The sequence below is a fragment of the Lissotriton vulgaris genome, chromosome 2_1, assembly GCF_964263255.1.
Source record: "Lissotriton vulgaris chromosome 2_1, aLisVul1.2, whole genome shotgun sequence".
NCBI classification, from domain to species: Eukaryota; Metazoa; Chordata; class Amphibia; order Caudata; family Salamandridae; genus Lissotriton; species Lissotriton vulgaris.
In genome coordinates, this window is record NC_141687.1 from 904,478,687 (window position 1) to 904,503,588 (window position 24,902).

Below are 24,902 nucleotides of genomic sequence, written 5' to 3' on the forward strand. Positions count from 1 at the left end.
GACTTTAAGAGTTCAGGTCCTTTGTTCCTGTGTTATGTGTAAATATTTAACATGAAACCTGAACTTTTTGCTTTAATTTACATACCCTCTACCCCCAACACATCTTACATATTGGCTTGATGGCCACAGAGTTTTTCTCAAATGAAGAGCTGGCAAAATGTTTAGAACTTGTAGATGCAGATTCTTGATGAACAAGTTACTTACCTTCAGTAATGATCTTTTTGGTGGAAACTATCTAATCGCAGACATCTCAACTTGTAAATAATCCTGAGGCCTCAGATTGGATCAGGAAAGTTTTGGAGCAGTTCTCCTGCACGGCGTGAATCTATAGCACCACATGCCACAAACAGATGCTTACAAGGTAAGTAACACATTCCGTTCGAGGCATGTGTAGCTGTAGATACACATGCTTTGCACAGACTGTAAAGCAGTGCTCCCAAAAGCACTGGCTAACTTCAGGGTGTTGCAGTCGTTTAAAAAGTTGTACTTAGCATTTCCTGTCCTACATTAGCTTGTTGGTGCGCTAGAACATCCACACAATATTGCTTTGTGTGAAGGTGTGTGGTGTGGACCATGTAGTTGCATTGCAAATCTCAGTTTCCTAGGAAGGCCATAGAAGTCCCTAGTTTACGAGTGGAGTGGGGTCTAGGGGGTGTTGGTAAAGTTCATTTGGCTTTAATGTAACACGTTTGAATGTATTTAACAATGTATCTGGCGTTCCATGAATGGAATATAGGCTTATGTGGTGCTGAGAAGGCCAAAAAAAGTGTTTTTTTTGCCTACACACTTTTGTTTTGTCAATGTAGTACAATGTAGAAGGGGGGGGGGGGGGCAACTCAATCGACTGGTTGAGATGAAAGTGTAAAACGGCCTTTGGGAGGAACTTTGAGTTGGTGCGAAGACCACCCTATCTCTGTGGGATTGGAAGAATGGTTCTTCTAAGGTTAATGCCTGAAGCTCAACAACAAGTCTAAGTGATGTGATGGCAATAAGAAATCCTAACTTCCATGACAGAAACTTTAGAGGGTTCGACTGGAGGACCCATGAGTCTTGCGAAACAATGTTAAGGTTCCAGGAGGTTGCCGGAGGAACACAAGGTGAAATCACCTTTTTAAGCCTTCCATGAAGGCCTTAATCACTGGTACTTTAAATAATGAGAGGTTTTGTCTGTTTCAGAGATAGGCAGCTATTGCTGCAAAGTGTAATCGTATGGATGTGAAAGCAAGGCCAAAGAGATGTAGATGCAACAAGTAACAGATGATATTTTGTATTGCGACAATGAATAGATAGATTTTTTTATTGTGGCAATAGCAGACAAATCTTTTCCACTTGGCTGCGTAGGAAACTTTTGTACTTCTACGTGCGTCTTTGAGAATGGTCATATATTCTGGAGGAAGACAGTTAACCAAATTCTATGATCTCAGGAGCCATATTGTGTTTTGGGATTTGGGTGCCTGATTTCTCCATGGTTCTGCTTGAGAAGGTCCAGCCTGCTGGAGAGCTCCTGATGGGGAACCAGAGTTCTAGTAATGTTTTGTACCATACCTGGGTGGACCATGTAGGGGCTACTAGTTAAGGTTTGAGAGATGTTTGCCTGAGTTTCCGTATCAGAAAGGGAAGAAGAGGGAGAAAAGCATAGGTAAATATCCCAGACTAATTCATCCATAGATTATTACCATTGGATAGTGTGTGTGGAAACCTGGAGGCAAAGTCTGGGCACTTTGCGTAGTCTGCTGTTACAAAAAGATCTATTTGTGGAAACAATAGTTTGTGGAAGTAAGAGAGGAGAACTTGTTCCTGCATTCGGCTGAGGAGGTCTGCAAAGTAGTTGTCTATCCCTGGAATATGTTCCGCCAACAATGTTGTGATGTAGAGTCCAAAGCCAAAAGGTCTGAGCTAGGCGGGAGAGCTGGAGAGTGTGTGTTTCCTCTTGTTTTTTATAGATTATACATGGTTGTTGTATTGTCCGTACAGACTACAACAACTTTGCCGATGAGGTGAGGTAGAAAGGCTATCAATGCTAGGTGAACAGCTTGAAGCTCTAGGTAATTGATGCAGAGAGTCTGGTGCTTAGAACCCCAGTGACCCTGGACTGTGATGTTTTGTAAGTGTGCACCCTATTCTGTGAGAGATGTGCTCGTTGTCATGGTGATGTGGGGAACAGGGTCTGGAAAAGGCCGGCCTTTTAAGAGGTTGTTGGTGTTCCACTATAGCAGGGAGTGATTTGTGCGGATGTATATCAACACTAGATCTTCTAAATGACCTTGTGACTGATGCCAATGTTGTGCTAGGTATTCCTGTAACAGAACATGTGAAGTCAAGCATGGTGTACTATGCCAATACAGGATGCCTTCGTGCCTATGAGCCTCATAACAGTGCGTACTGTGAGTTGCTGATTGAGTTGAAATCAGGATATCAATGTTTGGATATTTAGTATTCTTGTTTTATTGGGATATACTAATCCTAAATTTGAGTTTAGGATTGCCCGTAGATATGCTTGTATTTGCTGCGATTAAAGGAGAGATTTTGTGGGATTGATGGTGAATCACAGTTGGTGAAGGAGATCTATGGTACTTGTGTGTGTTGCTGGAGTAGATGATGAGTACTGGCTTTGATGAGCCAGTCATCCACGTAATGATAGGATAAAAATAAGGATAGGATAAAAAAAAAAAAAAAAAAAGAATAGGATAAAACTTGTAAAGCGCACTAATACCCATAGGTGTCAAGGCACTATAGCGGAACAATAGGAATAGTAGAAGTAAAAAAGTCAGTAAAAAAAACTATGAGGTAAAGAGGCAAGTTTTCAGAGGTTTTTTAAAGGCCAAGAAAGAGTCTGCATATGATATATAGTTAGATCGGGATTTCCATAGTTTGGTAGCTGCTACCGAAAAGGAGCGACCACCCCATCTAGTCCTACGAAATCTGGGGATCACCAGTTTTTTTTTTTTTAACAAGAGGAAGATCTCAGTTGGCGCCCCAGAAGGTACCGTTGAAAAGGCCACTTCAAATGGGAGGGGCCCTTATGATGCAGGGCCTTAAAGATCGTGCACCAAGCCTTAAAAATAATGTCTTCTCCAACAGGCTGCGAGTGTATGGAACGAATCCCCTCCTCCCAGAGTGCGGCTTGGGAATGGACAGAATGAGATGTGCCACCGCATTCTCTACCACCTGCAGTTTCTTATGGGTAGCACAGTTAATGTTCAGGTACAGAGTGTTGGAGTAATCCAGCCGAGATGTAACCAGGGCAATAATGACTGACTGGTGCAGCTCATATGGAATATAAGGAATTACCTTTTTCAGAATCCTCAAGATGAAAAGCACGTGCTGAAAGTGCGACTGACCTGAGCATCAAAGCTCAGATTGTCATCAAAGATGAACCCCAGGTTTTTAGCTGACCTAACAGTGGAAGGGAGGGGTCCGCAGACCTCTGGTCACCAAGTGCTTGACTAGATGAAGATTTAAGAACCGAACACAAGCACTTCAGTCTTGTCTGCATTAATCTTCAGTGAGTTGTCCTTCAGCCAGCAAATAATGCTGGACATACACTGATTAAACCTCCCTGCTACCCACTGCAGGTCATTACAAATGGAGATGATAATTTACATAGCATATGACAGCACTTGAAAACCAAATGAACGTACTAGGTCTGCCAGAGGGACTCCGAGATGAGCCCTGTGGTACCCCATACGGAAGACTAAAGGCCTTAGCCTTGAAACCTCCACAAATGACAATGTGAACCCTGTTCAACAGAAATGCAAGGCTGTCCCAGTGACCCCCACTTGCTGCAGACGATGAACCATACGTGCAGAGGAGACGGTATCAAATGCTGCTAATAGTTAAAGTATTATCAAGATAGCTGCCCCACCCTGATCAACCTGGGCACGAATGCGGTCTGTAGCCACTATAAGGCCAGTCTCTGTGCTGTAACCGTCATGATGCCCATTCTGGGACAGATCGAAAATCTCCCTGAGAGTCAATGAATTTCATCAGCTCCTGATTGATGAATTTTTCCAGGATCTTAGCAGGGGCCGGGAGAAGAGAAATGGGTCGAGATTCTTCAAGACCTGGAGGTCGGCGCTGGGTTTTTTAAGGAGCGGTGAGACAATCGCTTCCTTCCAGATGCCAGGATGAATTCCAGATTGGAACATACAGTTGAACACATTACATAAAAATGTAGCTATAGGATCGAGAGCCAATTGAAGATTAGAATGCGTATACGGGACCCGGTTGGGGGGTGGTTATTCATTACGAACTCCACAGAACCATAATGGCTTTACTGAAAACTGGGAAGTTTGGCATCAAACTAAACTTCTCAGCACATTAAACCCACACTGATGCCAATGTGGGATGTAATGACAAATGCACACTGAGGGCTTCTTAGAGATGCCCCCTGTAAAATGACCCAACCGTAGTGTTCAGGCTGAGTGGCTGCCACCATCAGACATGTTTCTGGACCCTGGGTCAAGAGCCTGCTGCTCTTTGGGTTCTGAACCAATGCACATCCTGATACGAGGTGCCAAGCCTCCTCCCCTAGGATGGGTAGGGTCCTCGAAGGAAAAGCGTCAAAGGATTGCTGCCTTTGTGAGCTTTCCCAGGCCTTTTGCTGCTTCCAGAAACTGCTTCTGACCCCCACTTTGGGCGGGAGAATCAGCGGGAAAACCAAGTGAGGAAAGGAGGTGTGCCCACCTTTACCAACCCCACCCCTCAGGTGAGGAACACGAGGTGAAGCACAACTCTCAGTCCCCATCTTGCAGATGGGGGGGCCCAGCCAACCTGAGTGAGGCATATGCCCCCTCCTACTGGAGGGTGACATAATAGGGGGTGTACCCACCCCAAGGAAGGGACTCATTGGTCCCAACCTTTGCTTACCTGTAGCGCCCCTAAATCCTGTATTTAGAAGCACCCCTGAACCTTGCCTCCTCAGACAGAAACTGACCAAGAAGAAAAGAAGGACTGAAGAGTCATGCTGAAGCTAAGAAGAGGAGGATGCCTACTGATTTGGCCCCAGCCATACTGGCCTGTCCCTACCTCAAACCTGCAGAAGTGAAATCCCGATGTGTCCTGCAGCCAGCAACTGCAAGAACCCCGATGACCTGCCCTGCCTTCTACAGAAAAGACTTAGTCTCCCGAAGTGCCGGCATCACTCTGCACCCGACGCCCACGGCCCGAGTTCGAGTGGCCAAACACCACGAAGGGTTCATCCAAGCGACCCCGACCTGAGATCCGGTGATCTTTGACCTGCCTCGACCCGCTCCACAACGCCTGCAGTCTCTTTTTGGAGGATCCCCCCGACCGCAACTAGAGCTGGTGAGAAAACCCGACGCCTGAAGACACCTCTGCACCCGAAGTCCCACGGCTTTGGGTGGCCCAACCGACTGTGTCCAAGCTTCCCCAGGCATCCAAACTTACCTCTCCAACTGGAGGTCACCTCCAGAAGATCTTCGTCCCCGAGTTCGCAGTCTTTGTCTAAACCGGAGAATCCCCACTGAAACCAACAGGGCACCCAACGCCAAAACAGCACCCTGCACATCACCGCCCGTGCGCTGCTGCGGGTGTAGTATAGGTGCTAACTCGGATACGCCTTTGCCCTGAGCCTAACACCAGGAGCTTTGCTCCCAGAACCCCATGGCCTGCTCGTGAGCAGACACCAACCAGAGGCCCCCTATCCCCATTGAATAACATTGGGCCTCAGCACTCAGCACCCGGCCGCCCAAGTGCCGCTGAGTGCATCCTTGATCCCGGGTGAACCCTTGTTTTAACCCCAGAAACTCAACCCCAATGATGGAGTGCTCACCTGTTAACCGAACACTTTATTTCTCTCCATAGGAATAGATTGACGGTTTTCCCTTGAAAAAAGTGTGGAGAAGATTTGTATGAAAACCTGAAACTACAACTGTGCAAAACTGATTTTGCTTACCTTTTCACTAGGAAATGTTCTGGTGTGATATCTAGGCATATGACACAGAGTAGAAAAAGTAACTAAAAAAGTAATCTGAAAAGTAATTTCGACATTTTAACTGTATTTCAATCAAATGCATTTGAACTTGCATTAAATTGTAAAACACTGCATAAGATTTTGCAAAAGCATTTATTTCACTTACCTGTGCCAGGCTTGGCTTGGTTCTAGAAATATATTAACTTAATATTTTCTTACAAACATAATTGGTCTGAGTTCAATCTTTGAGTGTGACATATCATTTGCCGGCTTAGTGTGTACTACAAATGCTTAACACTACCCTCTGCTAAAGACTACTGGCCGCCCACACTGTGAGAAAGTGCCATCTTTCTTGCATGGTATGCCCCCACCTTTTGCTGATGTACTTTGACTGAGTGTGCCCTGGGCTCCTGCCAATCAGGTACCCAGGGCCTGTGTTCCTTCCCTCAAACTGTATTGAAACCTAAACCCAATTGGCATCTCTGGCCACATGTAAGGCCCTGGTAAATGGTACCCTAGGGACACAGGGCAATATGACCAGAGAAGGCCCCTGAGGGCTGCAGCACTTATTGTGACACCCTTAGAAGGAAGACAGACAGACAGACAGACAGACAGACAGACAGACAGACAGACAGACCACACACACACACCACACACACACCACACACACCACACACACACACACACACCACACACACACCACCCACACACCACACACACACCACACACACACCACACACACACCACACACACACCACACACACACCACACACACAACACACACACAACACACACACAACACACACACCACACACACACACACACACACACACACACACACACACACACACACACACACACACACACACACACACACACACACACACACACACACACACACACTCTCCCCCCCCCCCCCCCTTGGCAGGCTTAGTGTCTTGGAGCAGAACAAAGCAAAGAGTGGACATGGCACCAATCCCTGTGTGCCATGCTCACAACACACTGCCCTGGCATACCTCAGTCTCCCCTATAGCTGGGTGCCCTAGGCCAGTGGTGTGGGTACAAGGGCATGAGCCCTGTACCCATACAGTACTCAGGTCCGTTCCTGGGCACTGTAAGTGCAGTGCTCCCATTAAGAGTATATGGTGCTGGGAGGTCGTCATCACGAACTCCACAGCACCATGATGGCTACACTGAAGAGTGAGAAGGAGTGGTTTCTTACCTGTAACTCCAGTTCTGTAGTAGGAGTATCTCGGTTATAGTCCTACTCTGAGTGAGTGGAGTGCGTGTGTGGTGGAGTGCGTGTGTGGTGGAGTGCGTGTGTGGTGGAGTGCGTGTGGGGTGGAGTGCGTGTGGGGTTGAGTGCGTGTGGGGTTGAGTGCGTGTGGGGTTGAGTGCGTGTGGGGTTGAGTGCGTGTGGGGTTGAGTGCGTGTGGGGTTGAGTGTGCGTGTGGGTTTGAGTGTGCGTGTGTGGTTGAGTGTGTGTGGGGGGGTTGAGTGTGTGTGTGTGGGGGGGGTTGAGAGTGTGTGTGTTGTGGGGCGGGGGGGGGTTGAGTGTGTGTGGGGGGGTTGAGTGTGTGCGTGGGGGGTTGAGTGTGTGCGTGGGGGGTTGAGTGTGTGCGTGGGGGGTTGAGTGTGTGCGTGGGGGGTTGAGTGTGTGCGTGGGGGGTTGAGTGTGTGCGTGGGGGGTTGAGTGTGTGCGTGGGGGGTTGAGTGTGTGCGTGGGGGGTTGAGTGTGTGCGTGAGGGGTTGAGTGTGTGCGTGAGGGGTTGAGTGTGTGCGTGAGGGGTTGAGTGTGTGCGTGAGGGGTTGAGTGTGTGCGTGAGGGGTTGAGTGTGTGCGTGAGGGGTTGAGTGTGTGCGTGAGGGGTTGAGTGTGTGCGTGAGGGGTTGAGTGTGTGCGTGAGGGGTTGAGTGTGTGCGTGAGGGGTCGAGTGTGTGCGTGGGGGTCGAGTGTGTGCGTGGGGGTCGAGTGTGTGCCTGGGGGTCGAGTGTGTGCGTGGGGGTCGAGTGTGTGCGTGGGGGTCGAGTGTGTGCGTGGGTGGTTGAGTGTGTGCGGGGGGGTTGAGTGTGTGCGGGGGGGTTGAGTGTGTGTGGGGTTGAGTGTGTGTGGGGTTGAGTGTGTGTGGGGTTGAGTGTGTGTGGGGTTGAGTGTGTGTGAGGTTGAGTGTTGGGTTGAGTGTGTCTATGTGTGTGTGGGGTTGAGTGTGTCTATGTGTGTGGGGTTGAGTGTGTATGTGTGTGTGGGGTTGAGTGTGTGTGGGGGGGGGTTGTCTGTGTGTGTGTGTGTGTGTGTGTGTGTGTGTGTGTGGGGGGGGGGTTGTGAGGTAAGGTCTCCTGATTGAGTACCCTCCCTGCTCCCTCCCTACAGGGTAGTCACTGGGGCCGGGCAGAGCATATACGCGGACATGACAGTGGCCCTCATTCAAGCACACTGGTGAGCGCCCTGAAAGACACTGCGAAATATAGTACCATACCCCTCAAACTCTGAACCTTGACGCCCCACCACAGAGACAACAAAGACATGGGGAAAGACCGACCGCAGAGAGAGGCACAACAAACAAAACGATGGATCAATACAAGGTGACAGGATGAGCAGCAAAGACAAACACTACGTGAGACGTACACGGACAGCAGAAGTGGACGTGCCTCTCCCACTGGCGTGCAAATTCTAGTGGCCATAGAAACCTCCAGCACCGCAGTGCAGACCAAGATTGATGCAATGTTGCAGGACATAGGCATGTTCAGAGTCGACCTCAGCACAGTGGCGAGGGAGAAAGCCAAGCACCCCCCGGACAGACAGCAGCAGCAGCAGCATGCAGGTAAGCACCCAACTAAGGCATCACAGCTGCTATCTTCGGGGGTTGTATTTGGGGGGGAAAGGGACCATACTAGTTTTAGCCTCTTCTCCACATAATTGGTGTCCAGATACTTGTAATCCCCTCCTGATAATGGCTTCCTAATCATTCCTCTCACCTATTGACCTGTTTAGCCGTTTCCACATTGGCCTGTTAGTTTTAACCCTCTCGTCTGGCCTTTTGGTAGTCTAGCTCCTCCCATGTCCTCATCTCCTACAGTCCATTGGTTATGCAATCGCCCCTTTCTATCCTGACGTTTTGGTCCTTGTCCATGTTGTCTGTTGACTTTATGGCCTCTGACATTTTATAACAAGCATTTGCAATGCAATAGGTCTCGCAGTTACACAAGTTTAAGCTATAGGCATTGTTAGGGACAATACCTTGTATTTAGGTTTTTAAAAGGAAAACTAAAATAAAAGGCATGGTTATTTGCAATGTCAATAGCTCAAACTCGCATAAATGCGAGACCTATTGCATTGTAAATGCTTGTTTGGGGGTCCACTGGACTCTGTGCACACTATACCTCATTTGGTATAGTATATACAGAGCCAGTTTCCTACAGGCTCCAGACGTTACACCGAAGGCTGCAGGAGAAAGACCAGTGGCAGCATAGGTAAGATCGGATGAAGAGGGTCACCATTGGTTCAACTCACCAAGGCCCAGCGGCTTCGGGTGCAGAGGTGTCCTTGGACGTCTAAATCTGCTTATCATAGCTGGTCGCAGTCAAGAGGAGCCTCTGGGTTCAGGCTGCAGGCGTCATCTTGGAGTCCAGTTTGGATCAGCCAAGGCTGGATTTGAGGCCAGGGGACCTGTTCTGCATCAGTGGGCCAATTGGACACAGGCCAGAGGCATTGGGTGGAGAGTGGGCAGGAGTTGCGGTTCCGGAGGGCATCAGTCTTTAGTGTAGGTTTCTTGGGGACAGATCCACTGTCCTCAGGAGTATCTGGTCTTTGTCGAAATGCAGGCAGTCTTCCTCGGGTTCTGGAAGTCGCTGGCTGCAGGACAGGCTCTGTCTTTTACTGGGTCATTGAAGGTAGAGATAAGTTGGCAGGGCTGGAGCCAAGTCAGTATGCGCCTTCAGGCTTTGCTGCACAGCATCTTGGTCATCCTTCTTACATTGGCAAGAAGGAGTTTTCAGGGCTGGGGGAGCCCAGAACACCCCCCCTGAAAACCTACCAACCCTGGTGTGGTCTCTGACTGGCTTTAGGCAGCCCACCACCACCAGACATGTTCTGGGCCCCTGGTTCGAGAGCCCCTGTTCTGAAGCCAGACACAAAGCACATCCTGGGCAGAGCTGTCACACCTCCCGAGCGCTCGAGGAGTGCTTCATAGGCCTTGCCCCCCTTGTAATTTGACCCCAGCCTCCTCTGCTAGCAATAGATGGAAGCCTCTGCTTCGAACCCCCACTTTTGGCAGGACAGGTGGGAAACCCAAGATAAGAGTCGAATATGCTACTTACCAGTATGCATCTGTTCTTGGCATGTAGGGCTGCTGACATTCATATCTGTATCAATCAAAAGTAGGGGGGGCGGGGGGAGAAGGAAATCCTGTGATCCCACCAAGTTCCTTGGCTTCAAGTTTTTTAAATCAAAAAGGGGGGAGGGGATCACTTGTCCTGTGTAACCTGGGTACAGTTCTATCTGGGATGTCCCTTGGCCACTATAGGTGTGGCAGGGTATACTCAGACATGAGTCCCTTTCTCACTGCTCCATCAGGATTCAAGCAAGCCGGGCCGAAGAAGGCTGAAATGCCAGAAACCGGTCCCCGGTAGCTTGTCTCCTTTTCTGGTGAAGAATTGGCTTGGTAGTTTAGTCTGCCCTGTTCCCATGATGCACTGGGCCAGGGACAGACTGATTTGCATATAGCCAGGTTCTGAGCTGGGATGGGGCAGTGAGAAAAATAACGGTGATGGATCAAGCCCTGATCTTTGGACTGGGTAAGAGTGGTCTGTTTAACTCAGACACTCTGTTCATCACCACCCCCTTTTCTAAATCGTTTTTGGCCACTATAGGTGTGGCAGGGTATACTCAGACATGAGTCCCTTTCTCACTGCTCCATCAGGATTCAAGCAAGCCGGGCCGAAGAAGGCTGAAATGCCAGAAACCGGTCCCCGGTAGCTTGTCTCCTTTTCTGGTGAAGAATTGGCTTGGTAGTTTAGTCTGCCCTGTTCCCATGATGCACTGGGCCAGGGACAGACTGATTTGCATATAGCCAGGTTCTGAGCTGGGATGGGGCAGTGAGAAAAATAACGGTGATGGATCAAGCCCTGATCTTTGGACTGGGTAAGAGTGGTCTGTTTAACTCAGACACTCTGTTCATCACCACCCCCTTTTCTAAATCGTTTTTGGCCACTATAGGTGTGGCAGGGTATACTCAGACATGAGTCCCTTTCTCACTGCTCCATCAGGATTCAAGCAAGCCGGGCCGAAGAAGGCTGAAATGCCAGAAACCGGTCCCCGGTAGCTTGTCTCCTTTCTGGTGAAGAATTGGCTTGGTAGTTTAGTCTGCCCTGTTCCCATGATGCACTGGGCCACGGACAGACTGATTTGCATATAGCCAGTTTCTGAGCTGGGATGGGGCAGTGAGAAAAATAACGGTGATGGATCAAGCCCTGATCTTTGGACTGGGTAAGAGTGGTCTGTTTAACTCAGACACTCTGTTCATCACCACCCCCTTTTCTAAATCGTCCCTTGGTAAAAGACCCTCATTTACGTGTAATGGTGGTGGTATGGGCGGTATATCTTGGTTCTCCGCCTTCGTTTACACGTCTGTGCAAAATCATAGGATCAGTTGGTATGCACCCTCCACCAGGAGGAGAGCACCCTAGGTTAAAAACAGTAGTGATTAGTGATAGTGGGTGGTAAGTGAGTGGGTTTAAAAAAATAATTCAATCATTCCAGGGAAACTGCACTTTATTGTCTGGGATTGAATCATGGGTTGAGAATGTTCCAGAATATGTTATTAGAAGTGGTTAGGATTCATACATATTCAATTCTCTAATATGTGAAAATGGTCGACATGTTTCAGCCACGTTTCGCCTCTTAAGGTCAGTAGGGCTTTCTTCAGGACCAGGTGAATGTGGTATAAAGAGTGACAGAGGTCTACTCTTATATGAAGGTCAATTTTGGACCTGTGGGTAAAACAGAAAATTCAGTTTTAAGAAATGGGTCATAGGGACGCTTAAATTGGAAATTACATTAACTAGAAAGTGATTAAAAACATTGTCCGTGAGAAAGCTTCACCTCAATACGACATACTTAGAGGAGGACACTCACCACATACTCATCCTAACATAACAATTAAAAATGGGATTAAAGGATTCATCAGGTCTGGTATAGTGCTACTTCCAGTTGCAACTAGTCGTTTTTTAGTTTTGAAATAATGAACATGCTGTATATCAAAGTTTAATAAGTCAGACAGCATGTGTCTGTGTGGATTTCAATTGCAAGATGGTATCAACATAGTGAAGGTGGAATAAGGAAATGTATTGTACAGCCGTGACTGGTATGCTATTTAAATGCATCAGATCGAATTGCATTCACAGGGGAACCCTAAGCTGTTAATATGGCGCCTTACTTCTTAAGTTAGCGTTTATGAGCAATAGATCTTGGAGAAGGAACTCTTTAAGAAGAGACTTTCTTAACTATTAGTGGCGTGGCCCTGGAATTCTAAAATTTAGTATCGTGGTGAGGCGGTTGCACGTACTTTTCACGCGTTGTGTTTTAACCCCTCAATCAGGTACCAGGAAGTGTTTAGGAGGGGCGCTTCTAAAAAAAGAAGTCATCGTTAGGTTTACGGGAAGGGCGTGTACTTATCTGCATCATTACGATCTTGAATCGTGCGCGGTCACCACACCTCGTCGCTCTCGTCTCCTAGGCGAAGCTTGTGCTGTCTCTACTTCGCTTGGACCCGGAAACGGAAGTTAATGTTTCCGTCGGGTTAAGTACTGATCTTGATTATGGATACTGAAAAGAGACTGCGCTGAGCGGAATTATTCCGTAAATGGTTCTAAAATTATTCAGGGGGAGCAAATGCCTAGTGAGGCTGCGTAGTTGCTAATGCCATAATTTAGAATTAATATTGCGGCAATAACTCTTTCAAAATAGAAGAGAGAAGAAACACTGTGCAAGAAGAAAGACTTCCGTACACATGATTGTCACAGTTACTATGGTGATTAGAGTGAAGATTACAAAAGACTCGATTGGCAAGTTGGGAGGTGATCAGCCAATACTTAGGACATACAGCAAATGCCTATATACCCAAGTTTGAATGTTTTGTTTGGTTCAGTATAAAGGTTTATTCAGTTGTCAAGTATGTGCTGTATGCCATATCGACGATAGTGAAGGGACTAATATTACGTCTACCTAACGTCATTTCCCTTTGGCACTTTTTATATATGCAGTTTATATACTGTATTTCTATTTGCGATATTGTACTGACAGATGTGTTAATTGCGGGGGTACTGAAGACGTGATGTAAATATCATATGGGTGGTTTTATCTGTTCAGGCTTACCCATGGGATATTATCAGTCAATCCCCGTTGATCTGTTCCCAACCGGTGAACCCACCTTTGTTCCTTTTCGAAAAGGATGCGTTCAGCATTGTGGTCTCTTATGGTCAAAGTTTCAAGAATGACCCATCTGAGGTCATCCACTGTGTGTCCTTTCTCCAAAAAATGGTTGGCCATCTTCGTGGTGGCCTTCCTACACTTTACATTGCTTCTATGCTCGCAAATTCTATCTTTTATTTTGCGGCATGTCATTCCGATATATTGCATGTTGCATGGACATGTGATCATGTAAATCACATGACTGGAGTTGCAGTTGGTATGGGGTTTCATATACCATTTCAGGTTCGGTAGTAGTTGAATTGTCTTTGTTGCTGTTGTTAAATGACAAACCGAGCATGTTCCACAGGGGAAGTGGCCCTGGACAGGCGGGAGGTCCCAAAGTTGTACTTGTTTTACTCCTTGTTTTGGGGCAGGTCTAGTGTGGACTAGAATGTCTTTGAGATTTTGTGTCCGCTTGTTGGAAAATCTCGGTTTTGGCCATGTGAGGTTGGCCGAGGTTAGGATCCGCCAATGTTTATTCACTATTTTCTTGATTTGATTGGAGGCCGGGCTGTACGTCGTAACGCAAGTTATCAGATCTTGTTCAGGACCCTTTTGGTTGGTTTCTAGTAAGCTTTCCCGATTCTGGTTCCTCGCTCTTTTTTTGCAGTTCTTGATCACTCTCTTGGGGTAATCACGTTCTGAAAGTTTCATACACAGCTCGTCTGCTTGACGTTGATATTCTTCAGTCTTGCTGCAGTTCCTGCGAAGATGTAAAAACTGGCTGTATGGAAGATTTTCCCTGAGTGGTCGTGGGTGGTGGCTATTGAAGGACAGTAAACTGTTCTTTGCCGTCGGTTTAAAAAAGGTTTTTGTCTGCAGTATGTCTTGTTCCACATATATCGTTATATCAAGGAAATCTAAACTTTTTTTGCTTGATGTATATGTGAATTTCAGCCATTGATCTTGAGCATTTAACCATTGATGAAACTTTATGAGGCTTTCAATGCTTCCTTCCCAAATGAGGAGGATATCATCTATATAACGCTTCCAGAAATGGATTTGTTTCTGGAAGGGATTGCACTCATTGTTGACATATGTTTCCTCAAAATTGCTTACATATAGTCCGGCCACGCTCGGGGCGAATGTACTGCCCATCGAGATACCATGTCGTTGTTTATACAGGGTTGACTCGAATTGGAAATAGATCTCTGTCAGTGCAAGTCTGCAGCATTCGAGGATGAAATGTCTCGGTGTTTTGAAGTTCCAATCCATATTGAATAGTATGTTTTCCAGTGTGTTCAGTGTCTTCTCTTGAGGTAAACTGGTATAGAGACTTTCCACGTCTAATCCTACAAGGATCATGGTTGTTTCACAGTATGTTATGGTGGAGAGATGGATCAAAAGGTCTCTGGTATCCTTAAGATACGTAGGAGTTTGTTGTGTCAATGGTTTTAGATATTCATCAGCGAATTGAGATAGGGGCTCCAGGACTGATCCTATACCCGACACTATAGGGCGTCCAGATGGTGGATTTCTGGCCTTGTGTGTCTTTGGTAATGAATAAAAATACGGTGTCCTTGGTGTTTTTGTTTGGAGAAACTCAGCTTCCCTTTTAGAGAGCCAATTGTGTGTCTCAGCCTCTTATATCATTAGGGTTATGGTTTGTTGCAGTCTTGGAGTAGGATCGGTTGTTATGATTTCATAAAAGGTGTTGCCAGAGAGTAGTTCCAAACATTGCTGGTGGTATCCTTCCTTGGTGAGCAGGACAATTCCTCCACCTTTGTCCGCTGGTTTTATGACTAAATCTTTGTCATTTTTTAGTTCTTGAAGAGCTTGCTGTTCTTTTTTTGATATATTCTGAAATGGTTTCTTAACCTGGGTGGTAAGGTCATCAAGTTCTAGCATCACTGCCTGTTCGAATGTTTGTATCTCGATTGGTATCTGTGAATTCATTGGACAGAATCTTGATTTCTTTCTGAGCGATGTGTCGCCACCCGTGGTAAGCATTTATTGTCCAGCAAAAAATGCCTTCAGTTTCAATTTTCGGCAAAATTCTGATATTTCACACTTGGTTTTGAAGATATCCAAGTTAGGTGTGGGTACATACCCAAGGCCCTTGTTCAATACTCTGACTTGATCAGAGGTCAATGTTCTGTCAGTTACAACAACAACAGCTAGGACCCAATTTCAATCAGCGTTCTTTTTTAGGAGGGGGCCGTGCACCACAAAGGCAAAGACGAAGAGGAGTGACTTGGTCCGACCAGACACGACAGGTACAGACCAGGAGTGTCACAAAAGCAAAGGCAGGACCGAGCACAGCGACTTGATCGTGAATCTAACTGACAAAACATTGACCTCTGATCAAGTCAGAGTATTGAACAAGGGCCTTGGGTATGTACCCCCACCTAACTTGGATATCTTCAAAACCAAGTGTGAAATATCAGAATTTTGCCGAAAATTGAAACTGAAGGCATTTTTTGCTGGACAAGAAATGCTTACCACGGATGGCGACACATCGCTCAGAAAGAAATCAAGATTCTGTCCAATGAATTCACAGATACCAATCGAGATACAAACATTCGAACAGGCAGTGATGCTAGAACTTGATGACCTTACCACCCAGGTTAAGAAACCATTTCAGAATATATCAAAAAAAGAACAGCAAGCTCTTCAAGAACTAAAAAATGACAAAGATTTAGTCATAAAACCAGCGGACAAAGGTGGAGGAATTGTCCTGCTCACCAAGGAAGGATACCACCAGCAATGTTTGGAACTACTCTCTGACAACACCTTTTATGAAATCATAACAACCGATCCAACTCCAAGACTGCAACAAACCATAACCCTAATGATAGAAGAGGCTGAGACACACAATTGGCTCTCAAAGGGAAGCTGAGTTTCTCCAAACAAAAACACTAAGGACACCGTATTTTTATTCATTACCAAAGACACACAAGGCTAGAAATCCACCACCACCTGGACGCCCCATAGTGTCGGGTATAGGATCAGTCGTGGAGCCCCTATCTCAATTCGCTGATGAATATCTCAAACCATTGACACAACAAACTCCTACGTATCTTAAGGATACCAGAGACCTTTTGATCCATCTCTCCACCATAACATACTGTGAAACAACCATGATCCTTGTAGGATTAGACGTGGAAAGTCTCTATACCAGTTTACCTCAAGAGAAGACACTGAACACACTGGAAAACATACTATTCAATATGGATTGGAACTTCAAAACACCGAGACATTTCATCCTCGAATGCTGCAGACTTGCACTGACAGAGAACTATTTCCAATTCGAGTCAACCCTGTATAAACAACGACATGGTACCTCGATGGGCAGTACATTCGCCCCGAGCGTGGCCGGACTATATGTAAGCAATTTTGAGGAAACATATGTCAACAATGAGTGCAATCCCTTCCAGAAACAAATCCATTTCTGGAAGCGTTATATAGATGATATCCTCCTCATTTGGGAAGGAAGCATTGAAAGCCTCATAAAAGTTTCATCAATGGTTAAATGCTCAAGATCAATGGCTGAAATTCACATATACAACAAGCAAAACAAGTTTAGATTTCCTTGATATAACGATATATGTGGAACAAGACATACTGCAGACAAAAACCTTTTTTAAACCGACGGCAAAGAACAGTTTACTGTCCTTCAATAGCCACCACCCACGACCACTCAGGGAAAATCTTCCATACAGCCAGTTTTTACATCTTCGCAGGAACTGCAGCAAGACTGAAGAATATCAACGTCAAGCAGACGAGCTGTGTATGAAACTTTCAGAACGTGATTACCCCAAGAGAGTGATCAAGAACTGCAAAAAAAGAGCGAGGAACCAGAATCGGGAAAGCTTACTAGAAACCAACCAAAAGGGTCCTGAACAAGATCTGATAACTTGCGTTACGACGTACAGCCCGGCCTCCAATCAAATCAAGAAAATAGTGAATAAACATTGGCGGATCCTAACCTCGGCCAACCTCACATGGCCAAAACCGAGATTTTCCAACAAGCAGACACAAAATCTCAAAGACATTCTAGTCCACACTAGACCTGCCCCAAAACAAGGAGTAAAACAAGTACAACTTTGGGACCTCCCGCCTGTCCAGGGCCACTTCCCCTGTGGAACATGCTCGGTTTGTCATTTAACAACAGCAACAAAGACAATTCAACTAATACCGAACTTGAAATGGTATATGAAACCCCATACCAACTGCAACTCCAGTCATGTGATTTACATTATCACATGTCCATGCAACATGCAATATATCGGAATGACATGCCGCAAAATAAAACATAGAATTTGCAAGCATAGAAGCAATGTGAAGTGTAGGAAGGCCACCACGAAGATGGCCAACCATTTTTTGGAGAAAGGACACACAGTGGATGACCTCAGATGGGTCATTCTTGAAACTTTGACCATAAGAGACCACAATGCTGAACGCATCCTTTTCGAAAAGGAACAAAGGTGGGTTCACCGGTTGGGAACAGATCAACGGGGATTGAATGATAATATCCCATGGGTAAGCCTGAACAGATAAAACCACCCATATGGTATTTACATCACGTCTTCAGTACCCCCGCAATTAACACATCTGTCAGTACAATATCGCAAATAGAAATACAGTATATAAACTGGATATATAAAAAGTGCCAAAGGGAAATGACGTTAGGTAGACGTAATATTAGTGCCTTCACTATCGTCGATATGGCATACAGCACATACTTGACAACTGAATAAACCTTTATACTGAACCAAACAAAACATTCAAACTTGGGTATATAGGCATTAGCTGTATGTCCTAAGTATTGGCTGATCACCTCCCAACTCGCCAATCGAGTCTTTTGTAATCTTCACTCTAATCACCATAGTAACTGTGACAATCATGTGTACGGAAGTCTTTCTTCTTGCACAGTGTTTCTTCTCTTTTCTATTTTGAAAGAGTTATTGCCGCAATATTAATTCTAAATTATGGCATTAGCAACTACGCAGCCTCACTAGGCATTTGCTCCCCCTGAATAATTTTAGAACCATTTACGGAATAATTCCGTTCAGCGCAGTCTCTTTTCAGTATCCATAATCAAGATCAGTACTTAACCCGATGGAAACATTAACTTCCGTTTCAGGGTCCAAGCGAAGTAGAGACAGCACAAGCTGCGCCTAGGAGACGAGAGCGACGAGGTGTGGTGACCGCGCACGATTCAAGATCGTAATGATGCAGATAAGTACACGCCCTTCCCGTAAACCTAACGATGACTTCTTTTTTTAGAAGCGCCCCTCCTAAACACTTCCTGGTACCTGATTGAGGGGTTAAAACACAATGCGTGAAAAGTACGTGCAACCGCCTCACCACGATACTAAATTTTAGAATTCCAGGGCCACGCTACTAATAGTTAAGAAAGTCTCTTCTTAAAGAGTTCCTTCTCCAAGATCTATTGCTCATAAACGCTAACTTAAGAAGTAAGGCGCCGTATTAACAGCTTAGGGTTCCCCTGTGAATGCAATTCGATCTGATGCATTTAAATAGCATACCAGTCACGGCTGTACAATACATTTCCTCATTCCACCTTCACTAGGTTGATACCATCTTGCAATTGAAATCCACACAGACACATGCTTTCTGACTTATTAAACTTTGATATACAGCATGTTCATTATTTCAAAACTAAAAAACGACTAGTTGCAACTGGAAGTAGCACTATACCAGACCTGATGAATCCTTTAATCCCATTTTTAATTGTTATGTTAGGATGAGTATGTGGTGAGTGTCCTCCTCTAAGTATGTCGTATTGAGGTGAAGCTTTCTCACGGACAATGTTTTTAATCACTTTCTAGTTAATGTAATTTCCAATTTAAGCGTCCCTATGACCCATTTCTTAGAATTGAATTTTCTGTTTTACCCACAGGTCCAAAATTGACCTTCATATAAGAGTAGACCTCTGTCACTCTTTATACCACATTCACCTGGTCCTGAAGAAAGCCCTACTGACCTTAAGAGGCGAAACGTGGCTGAAACATGTCAACCCTTTTCACATATTAGAGAATTGAATATGTATGAATCCTAACCACTTCTAATAACATATTCTGGAACATTCTCAACCCATGATTCAATCCCAGACAATAAAGTGCAGTTTCCCTGGAATGATTGAATTATTTTTTTAAACCCACTCACTTACCACCCACTATCACTAATCACTACTGTTTTTAACCTAGGGTGCTCTCCTCCTGGTGGAGGGTGCATACCAACTGATCCTATGATTTTGCACAGACGTGTAAACGAAGGCGGAGAACCAAGATATACCGCCAATACCACCACCATTACACGTAAATGAGGGTCTTTTACCAAGGGACATCCCAGATAGAACTGTACCCAGGTTACACAGGACAAGTGATCCCCCCCCCCTTTTTTGATTTAAAAGACATTCATATTTGTGCATAGATCGCCGCCTGGTGTTGGGTCCGGATGATTGCACATTGTTGTCCTGGAAGAGTCTTCGAAGTATCACGAGATAGGTGGCTCCTCCCCTGGACTACAGTGCGCATGGGCATCGACTCCATCCTCAGATTGTTTTTAGCCATTGTGGCCAAGATGGAGTGAAACTAAGTGAATGATGACCATGCTATGAGTATATGTGAATACTGCAGCTGCTACAGGCGCCGGGGAGGAGGGCGGGCGATATGAATGTCAGCAGCCCTACATGCCAAGAACAGATGCATACTGGTAAGTAGCATATTCGGTTCGAGGCATGTGGGCTGCTGAATTCATATCTGTGCATAGAATACATAGCAGTCCCTCCATTAGCGGCGGCCGCCCGTGCCAGCTGCAGCAGTTTGGAAAAGTGTTTTGAGAACAGCCTGCCCTACAGCTGCCTGCTGTTTGGAGTGCACATCAACACAGTAATGCTTAGTAAATGTGTGTGTGGTAGACCATGTGGCTGCTCTACATATGTCTTGCAAAGGAATGTTTCCAAGGAATGCCATAGAGGCCCCCAATTTTCTGGTGGAGTGGGCTCTTGGTGGAATGGTAAGAGTACGTTTTGCTTTCAGTTAGCAGATATGGATACATTTAACGATCCACCTAGCAATACCAGCCTTGGAAATAGGGTTACCTTTGTGGTGTGGTGCAAAGGCGACAAAGAGTTGCTTAGTTTTCCTAAAATCCTTGGTCCTATCGATGTAATACATTAGGGCCCTTTTGAAGTCAAGGGTATGGAGCATTCGCTCCGCCAATGACTCGGGATTTGGAAAGAAAACAGGTAATTCAATAGTCTGGTTGATATGGAATTGAGACACAACCATGGGAAGAAATTTAGGGTTAGTGCGAAGCACTACCCTGTTGGAATGAATTTGAATAAATGGCTCTTGGATAGTTAGGGCTTGTAATTCACTAACCCTCCGTAGCGATGTAATTGCTATGAGGAAAGCCACTTTCCACGTCAAGAACTGAATCTCGTAGGAATGCAGTGGTTCAAAAGGAGGACCCATCAGCCTGGTAATGACCACATTGAGGTTCCACTCCGGAGCTGGTGGAGTCCGTGGAGGAATGACTCGTTTGAGTCCTTCCAGAAAAGCCTTAATGGCAGGCTCCCTGAAAAGGGAGAGGTGCTGCCTATTCTGGAGATAAGCGGCCATTGCTGACAGATGAATGCGAATGGAAGCATAGGCCAGATTACATTTGTACAGATGGAAAAGGTAACAGATGATATTCTGAATAGAAGCATCCAGCGGGTTAATGTTGTGGTCTGCACAATAAATGACAAACCGCTTCCATTTTACCGCATAGCATGCTCTGGTGGTGGACTTCCGTGCCTCCCGAATGATGTCCATACAGTCAGAAGGTAAGTGCAGGCAGCCAAACTCTAGGACTTCAGGAGCCAGATCGCCAGGTTGAGCTGTTGCGGATCTGGATGCTGAATGTCGCCATGGCTCTGCGTCAGAAGGCTGGGTGTGAGATGTAGCCTCTGATGCGGTACCACGGACAACTCTAGAAACGTGGTGTACCATGGTTGGCGAGCCCACGTTGGAGCAACCAGGATGAGAGTCATTGAGTGCTGTCTGAGCTTGCGGAATCAGAGGTGCTGGGGGAAAAGCGTACGCAAATTTGCCTGACCAGTTAATCCATATCGCATTGCCCTGCGACTGTGGGTGTGGTAACCTGGCGGCGAAGCTTTGGCATTTTGCGTTCTCCCTTGTGGCGAAGAGGTCGATCTCTGGATGACCCCACTTTCGGAAGTACGGTTGGAGAACCGATGGATGTATCTCCCACTCGTGCATTTGGTGGCTGTGCCTGCTGAGCAGGCCCGCCATCTGATTGTCCTTGCCCGGGAGGTGCTCTGCCATGAGGAAAATGTTCCTCTGAATGGCACACTTCCACATGCTCTGAGCCAGATGAGACAGCTGCGGTGAGTGTGTTCCTCCCTGCTTTTGAATGTAGTACATTGCCGCCATGTTGTCCGTCCGGATCAACACGACCTCGTTGCACAGATGTACTTTGAAGGCTTTTAGTGCCATGAAGATCGCCATCAGTTCCAGAAAATTGATGTGCATCCTCCTTTGCTGTTGCGTCCATAGTCCCTGCACAGTGTACTGGAGTACATGCGCTCCCCATCCCTGGAGAGAAGCGTCCGTCGTCAGGATGATATGTGGCACAGGCTCTTGGAACGGTCGGCCCTTGCAAAGGTTTCTTGGATTCCACCAATGCAGAGAGTTGTATGCCCGACCGCTCACCAACACTAGGTCTTTCAACTGCCCGTGAGCCTGAGTCCACTGACGTGCCAAGCACTCCTGAAGCGGACGCATATGTAGCCTCGCGTGTGGGACTATGGAGATGCAGGAGGCCATCATGCCTATCAACTGCATGAACACTCTTGCTGGAAGCGAGTGTTGAGGTCTGAATTTTTGGATCAGCGATTAAATGCTGCTGACTCTCACTGAATTCGGCTGTGCTGTGGCCGCCAGAGTGTCTATGGTCGCGCCCAGATACTGCCGTATGGGATTTCGGGTAATTCAGTGAGAATCCCAGATCGTGCAGGAGGTGAATGGTGTGGGACATGTGGGCGGCACACTGCTGGGCTGACTTTGCCTGGATGAGCCAGTCGTCCAGATAGGGGTGGATGTTTTGTCTCCTTAGATGTGCTGCCACTGTCGCCAGGCACTTTGTGAACACCCTGGGTGCCGTGGTGACACCGAAAGGCAAAACCTTGAATTGGTAGTGCTGGTTTTGGATGGTGAACCTGAGATATTTCCTGTGAGAAGGGTGTAGTGGAATGTGAAAGTACGCATCCTTCAGGTCTAAGGTTGCGAGAAAGTCCCCCTGCTGGAGCAGTGGGAGCACTTGCTGCAGGGTCAGCATATGGAAGTGCTCCGACAGGATGTAGTAGTTGAGGGGCCTGAGGTCTAGGATGGGCCTGAGGGACCCGTCCTCCTTCGGTATCAGGAAGTACAGGGAGTAGACACCTGTGCCTCTTTCTTGCATAGGCACGAGCTCTACTGCCCCTTTTTGCAGCATGACGGTGACCTCCTGCTGCAATAAGTGCAAGTGCTCGTCCGACATAGGACGGTGCTTTGGGGGCATGTTGGGTGGAGTGGATGTTAACTCCAGACAATAACCGAATTGTATAAGCTTTCTGACCCACCTGTCTGTGGTGATGGACTTCCAGACGGGCAGGAACTGCTGGAGTCTCCCCCCGACCGGTGTTGTGTGGTCGGGGGCAGTGACAAGGCGTCACTGTTTGCTGGTGGTAGAAGACCTGGAGCTGTTGTTGCCATGTCCTCTGCCTTTGGCGCTGTTGCCGCGATATCCACCTCGACTCTTGTTGGCATAAGTAGTCTGGGTATTGCCTTTGTAGAATTGCGTGGCCTGGGAAAGCTGACCCCTTGAGACGCCTCTAGTGTTGGAGCGACGAAAGGACCCACCCCGAAACTGCTGGGGACTGTAAGGCACCCATGGATTTTGCAGTGTCCGTGTACTTCTTCATTTTTTCTAAGGTGGTGTCAACCTCTGGGCCAAACAGGTGATCTGGGTTGACCGTTTGGTTCAGGATGGTGGTTTGGATGTCTGGCTTAAATCCAGAGATTCTCAGCCAGGCGTGTCTCCGAAGCATAACACTGGTGTTAATAGCTCGCGCAGCGGTATCGGCTGCGTCCAGAGCGCACTTAATGGAAGCGTTGGAGATTAGCTTCCCTTCTTGGATTAGCATCTCAGCCCCCTCTTTGTATTGATCAGGCAGGTGTTGCAAAAGGGTCTCTAGTGTATCGTAGTGCGCCCTGTCATAGCGCGCTAGAAGCGCCTGTGTGTTAGAGATGCACCATATGGTGGCTGCCTGTGCTGCTACCCTCTTCCCCGAAGCCTCAAAGACCTTGGATTCTTTGTCTGGGGGAGGAGCATCACCCGTAGTCTGAGAATTGGCCCTCTTCCGGGCATTCGAGACGACAAGGGAGTCCAGAGGCAACTGTCCTCTAAGGTAGGTAGGATCAGTAGGTGCCGCTTTGTATTTTTTATCAATCCTAGGGTTTATCACCCTCGCCCTGGTAGGTTCCTTAAAGACCTCAGCAGCATGCTTTAAAACACCTTTTAGCATAGGCAGAGTTTTCACAGTCTTTTCCGATACAGAAAAAGTGTCAAAGAGGAAATCCACAGGGTCAGCATGCAGCTGGACATTGTGATTGTTTGCAGCCCGTTCAATGAGGGCATTGAAAGCAGCAGAGTCTTCAGTAGGTGAAGTCTTAGCAGAAAAGAGTTCAGGGTCTTGTCCTGAATGAGGATCCCCAGGGTCACCACCAGCTGCCCAGGGCTCATTTGTATCCTCAGGCTCTGTGTAGACTGGATAACTGTATTCATCCTCCTCATCACCCTCACCAGCGTCCACATCGGAGTAAGTGGGTGAGACATCATGAGTCTGTGGTGAAAGGGGTTCCACCAAGACAGGCGAACAAGCAGAGTCCTTCTTCCTCTTGAGAGGGATCCTTTAACCACATGGCTGCTGGGCGTTTCCCCCCCCCTGTGCTGGAAAATGCCATTTTAGTGGCACCATGACGAGCTGAGCTCGTCATCAGCACACGACACCCGTGGGTGATGACGAGCTCAGCTCGTCATCAGCATCGAAAGGGTTAAGACTCCAGGTGGGGTTCTGGGGTGATTTTCCGCTTCAGAAGGGAAAGCCTGCCCGTTTCGGCGTCGATGAAGTGTTCTTGACGCTCCTCCTCTGAATGGTGTCGAGGTCGCGGGCCAGGGACCACCAACGAGGCCTTCGGCGCCAAGTAGACCTTCTCGGGCACGCTGGCCCCCGGTCTAGGAGCGAAAGCCTTCGGCGCCGTCCTAGGCGGGAAGGTAAAGAGGATCGGCGTGGACGCCTTAACCGGTTTCTCCACAGGCTTGGTAGGCGGAGTGTCCTTCGGGTCGACCGCCGGGGTGCCGTCCCGGATGCGTTGCAGGGAGTCTGTGACCTTTTTGGTGAATGCGGCGGATGGACGCGCCGGTTCATCGGAGTCCTTGGAGGCCACCTTCGGAGCCGAGTCCTTTGAGGCCACCTTCGGAGTCG

General features: G+C 47.1%; 1 protein-coding gene across 1 annotated transcript in view; it reads right to left on the reverse strand.

The window, feature by feature from the left end:
* The window catches only part of SF3A3 (splicing factor 3a subunit 3), a 255,515-nt gene that overhangs the window by 116,566 nt on the left and 114,047 nt on the right, over positions 1–24,902 (reverse strand). The gene's annotated exons all lie outside the window — the stretch shown is intronic.